A 5,777-nucleotide genomic window follows, 5' to 3' on the forward strand; every position below is an offset into this window, starting at 1 on the left:
TTCTTCCTAGAAAGTAACCTAAAGTGTAAAAGCACAATTAAGTTTAACTCCCTAAAAGCATTGAGTTCTATGGAATAAGAATAATCAAAGCAATCGAACGTGTAAAAGCACTAATCCGATTTAACCAAGGTTATGATCCACTTGTGACTACTAGGATGCATCACTACAAGCAATACCCACAATTATGTTACTTGCAATCAGGAATTATCACTTTTACGTATAATAAACCTAATCTAGCAATAGAGATGAAAACTAATTCATCTGATTCGCGACTCGACTAAACATGTATTCAAATCATATAACAATATTAATAGTGAATCATAAGCAACAAAGTATGGAGACAAAACTAATTCATTGCATAAAAACCATTTTTGGAATTCAAACTTATTCCTTAACCAAAAGAAAACTAGCTCATGTTCATGGAGTTCATCCAAAGAAGAAATAAATCTATCATGTTGTAAACCCTAGAACAAAAGTAGAAGATGAGATAAAATCTTTCTCCCCAATGGAGATATCCCCTGATAAAAGAGATCAAACTTGTTTTATATCCCTTCTCTGCCTTTCCGATTTCCAAACCCAAGCCAAATCCAAACGTAGGCTCACTGTTGCTTCTGCTTAGAAAGAGCCCAGACAGTTAATCCCATAACTCTTAACCCACCAGGTCCATCACTTAATGTGCCTGTCAGTTTTGTGAAACTGACAAGGCAATATAATCTGAGCTATCACTCCATGCTTCCACCAATAATCAGCTCAATCTCTGTAACAATATCATTCATGCACAAAACTTCATCTTGCATTAAAAATCCTCCACCAGCAACAACCGTTGGCAGCATCACATCTTCCAAGTCATATTATCTACTTCATTTCAATTCTGCGGCTTCTTCGCCATCAATTCAGTCAGGTCTTGGTCTTGTTCAGACCAAGAGCAAAGCTCAGGCCAGGGGAAAAGTTCAGCACATAACTGCACTGCATCGCAATTCACTTAACCATCCTGGCACCAAGCTTTATGTTGTTCCTTGTTCACTTTCTTGGCCTCCATCTTTGGCAAACATAACCCACAAACCCATGACAATGTGCAGCACAAATGATGCAATCAACTGCAGCTTCACCTGTTTCAAGCATTCTACTACTCATACCCATACATCATTCAGCTGCTCGAGTTCTTCCCTGCAATACCAATTGTAGCGCCCCCTAAGCTAGCAGCTGACTAATCCAAGGGATTAACTAAAATAAAGAGGCACTAAGAATCTAAATCATTTACTTAAACATTCAATTAAGAAATCTGCTACAAAACTTAACCCAATAACTAACCCCGCTCAGAAATACATATACAAGAACTTCTCTCAAATGATACATATACAATAATAATTTTGTTTGCAACTAGAATATACAACATAATAACATATCATAAAATAACCAACTATAAAAGTCAACTTCTCGGAGCTTTCGCTGCGCAACTCTGATCTGTCCCTGAAACTGAAAGTCGAAATGGGTGAGCGTATCATCCCTAAAAGGGGTGCCCCGTAGGAATAACATTTAACTTTAAAGAAACCATGAGCAATATTTGGAAAACAATATATGTTTTCCCCAAACATCAAAGTGACTAAGTCACTGGAAATGCACAAACAATGTATATGAACAAACTCATTCTTCAAACAATATATAATATGGTGACTCGTCCCGTACCTAGATAGCTAATATGGTGACTCGTCCCGCACCTAGATGATTGCGTAAAAGCTCGAATTCTTGTAGATATAAATGAAGGAGAGTATCCTATATACCAAGTGGAAATGATTATTTCCCAAAACAATTCATAATGACAAACATTACAAGTCCTTTCTAATTCATGGAAAGATACAAATAATTATCAGAACAATCATAATACAGACTAAACAATGTATGAAATGCACAAATAGACAATGCATGAGTTTGTTAAACATAAACTTTTGTAAAAGAAACAACGATGGTTTCAAAAGAGTTAAAAGTATTCCCACCTCTTTTGCTGACAAGCCACGCCTACCTCGAGATCCACGATCCTCTGGTTCATCCTTTGAATCGATCGTTGTTAATATAGACTAACTGTTAATCACACAAGAAGTCTAAGAATCTAGCCAAAAGGCTCACACAAGGCTCATAACATAATCTCATACAATTCTCTAGTTATAGGCTAAGTGAACTTCTTGAATTGTTCTAAGCCCATTTAAGGTTCTACACATCTTCATTACCCATCTCTTACATATCTAATGGCTTACTAATTCAGTTAGATTAGGTCTATAGTCTATTAGATATAACTTAAGAATATCTACAACTTATAGAAGGAACCAAAGGCTGATTTAGACTATAAGAGTCCATACCGTCAAACTAAGAATACATAATACTAAGCCCAATTCCACTAAACTCGGCCCATTACACAAGTGCTGACCCAACTGGATCAATCTAACGGTCACTGACGGTCAAAGGTCAACTAACAGTCCACGTCAAGTCAAAGTCCAGGGTCAATGGTCAATGAATCAACTCAGTCAAGACTCACTGAGTCAGTACTTGGTCAAACCGATTCAACTCAGTCAGATAAACCGAGTCATACAGAAAAGAAGATTAAATTAGACTGAATCTGTTCAGTCAGACAACTACCACTTCAGACCTGAGATAAAGAACATGCCATAGGTTCTTACACCCTAGTTTTCCACTTATCAGATTACATTCCTACCTTTTATCATTACTGCAACTCAATTATCTCAAATAACTATATAATTCATTTACAAATGCAAAATCTGTTTACCTTAATATGCAGTTGCAGGCTTTCACTAAGGCCACTGCTATAACAACGTTATAACCAACTTCAGCTCAAACATCTCACAAGTACACTCAAGTTCAGTTCATCACAACTACTAGAATCCCAAACACCCAACTACAGTCCTTAAACTTTCATTCATAATCACAAACTGCATCAGTTCCACTAATGTCAGTTGAGCACAACTCAACTGCACATCCAGCCGGCCTAACTCAAAATTTGTTCCATTATTAATCCAAACCACGATACACTGCACCATCAACACCACTTCACTATGACTGTAACTCTTCTACCATTCATATCTGTAACACCAATCAAACACAACCCTAAGCCAGAACTATATCTCATCACATACCCAGCAGCACACCTAAGGCTTACCACCATTACCAGCTGAGCAAGGCTCAATTACAATTACAGCTCCACCAACATCTTCTACATTTCACCATTTCACATCCACCAGACAGAACCACTACAACCAACTTCACATTCCTATCTTTAATTCATAAACCATTCATAATTTTCTATCTCCTCCAACATCTTAAATTATCAACATCCAGAGTTCCATTCTTCTATACATAACACAAACAATAATTACTTCAATTTGACATCACATCTTAACACAATTCAATTTAACGAAGAAGGATTACCTTAGATACACACCATAATCCTTTACAGCTGCTCAACACCTCCATCTGAAATTTCTACCCCAACTGGTTCAATTAACACAATACTCATCTTCATAGACAACACCACCATGACCATCTTAACCATCTAAGCACTATCACCGGTTCCTTGAATTTGAACTACTCAAATCAGCACACAAATAATGTTCATCACAACAACCTTAATTCATAAATTGGGGAAGAACAGGACAAACCCTAATTCTTAAATTGAATCAATCTTCACTGCTAGCACAACCCTGCTTCACTAAATACTCTAATTCACGTCAAACCCATCTCCAATTAATCTTCCAAAGCTTCAAATTCATCTTCTACTGCATCTCTGGATTTATTACAAACCCTAACTCGATGATTCTTCGTCAACACACCTTCAGAACTTCAATTACACAACAACCCCTTCATTCTTTCACTATTAAGAACTCAATTTCATCCTCTATATCTCATAATCCTTCAATCGATTCCATCTCTCAGGAACCCTAACTTCTGATTCATCCTCGATTCAACTTCAGAATAAATCCAATATCTAATTAACTCCACCCCATTCCTAACTCGACTAAACCCACTCCTAATCATTTATCAATAACATCTGCTTCTCTTTCTAAATCTTCTCAAACAAACCCTAATTTATATTCTTGCTGATTTACTTCCTTCTTATACTCGTAATCGAATACGAACATCATCACCATCACCCTAAACTATTGTATGATCCTCAACAACATCTACTGATCGCAGATTTCCATTTGATTTTCTCAACACTCGCAGAAGAAGAAGAACATGAGAGAAAGAAGAATGAAGAAGATAAAGAAGAAAAAATAAGAGAAACTGATTTCTCTTCGACATGTATCTGGTGATAAAGCCAGCGACCAATGATAATGGTACCCACTCAAACTTTAAGGGGAAGCCAAGACGGTTCATCTGTTAAATGACTATTTTACCCTTTATGTTAATCTAATGTTATCTTCTTCGTCCAGTATCCGAACGACACGTTCGAGTAGTCAATTTCGCATAACTTTTCGAGATCTATCCAATGATACTAGTTTCGTATATAAATCATTGTTAGATTAATCTCTAATAATTAACGTTCGTGTTAAACTAATCGAGTCATTGTCAACTAATTCGTCTCTTGACTAGTCTAATAGCGTTGAAGAGCTTGAGGGTCTTTCCATTCTCCCCACTTTATTCATTTTCGTCCTCGAAAATCAATCATTCTTCCGGTCTTCAAAAACTCCCCACCTTATAGAATAATCCTATCTCTTGTCTAAACACAAACAACATAAAACAAAGCACAAATCTAAATGACTTTCTACAACTTCGATTTGTGGCTCTATGTTCAACTACATCGATTTAAATTCTATGAAATATGGAAGTTTAAGTTTCTTTCACTAATCTCTATAAATGAAAACTATAAGTTATAGTCTTAGGCTTTACACTAACTTATATCCATAATATAATTGTCTCTAATTACAAGGGAAATTCCTATGAATCTTTCTGGGTGAACTTACACCTATTGTTTTCTAAATTAACTTACAACATATTTCTATTATCGGTCATCTCTGAATGCAGTTGCCCTGTTAAGGTTGGTCAGTCCCAACAATGCCTTCCTACGAACGGAGAAAACACAACCTTTACTATTCCCCAGTGCTGGATTAACTAAGTATTAATTTATTAAGATTAATTAATCTCTAAACTTTTATTGTAACTGGTGTAAGTCTGTTAAATTTACTTCGTAAAATATATAAATAGTTTACGTCATTTTAAACAACTCAGTCATCTGAATTTTTTATTTATTTTATCAATATATGTAATCCAAATTCGATTTCACGTCAATTTATAATATCTGAAATTTTAACTTTAGTGTAATATCATATATAATTTTTAAATTCATGTACTATTAAAGAATAACTGAATGATATAACTATTATTCAAATGTTACTATATAATGTTGTATCTATTTGTTTATGTCATTATGTGACTTGATATAAGTAAATAACCGCTAACAAATTTTCATAGTTGTTTGGTATTAATATTTTATCATTATTATTACATTTATTTCTTAGACCGATAAAAATTAATCGTAATTCCAAGTTTAAATTTTACTAGTAATACTAGACTTGATTTGATCTAACTTTATTTCCTTAAATTTATATTATTGTTAAATAATCCTTAAGTTGTACTATTAATAAGAATTACATTTTGCTATTACTATCCAACAATTATTATCCAAAAGATATTTACAATAACTCTAAATTTTATACTAATTAGCTTTATATAGTATTATTATTTGCTTATCTTATCAAAAATTATTG

General features: G+C 34.4%; 1 long non-coding RNA gene across 1 annotated transcript; it reads right to left on the reverse strand.

Moving 5' to 3' along the window:
• Positions 1-335: 335 nt before the first annotated feature.
• Positions 336-4,288, reverse strand: LOC113310167. The gene is made up of 3 exons (XR_003341002.1): positions 2,780-4,288; positions 1,995-2,079; positions 336-1,476 (listed from the first exon to the last, which is right to left on the reverse strand). It is a non-coding gene; the product is annotated as an uncharacterized LOC113310167 (long non-coding RNA).
• Positions 4,289-5,777: the final 1,489 nt, after the last annotated feature.

The sequence above is a fragment of the Papaver somniferum genome, chromosome 9, assembly GCF_003573695.1.
Source record: "Papaver somniferum cultivar HN1 chromosome 9, ASM357369v1, whole genome shotgun sequence".
Classification (NCBI taxonomy): Eukaryota; Viridiplantae; Streptophyta; class Magnoliopsida; order Ranunculales; family Papaveraceae; genus Papaver; species Papaver somniferum.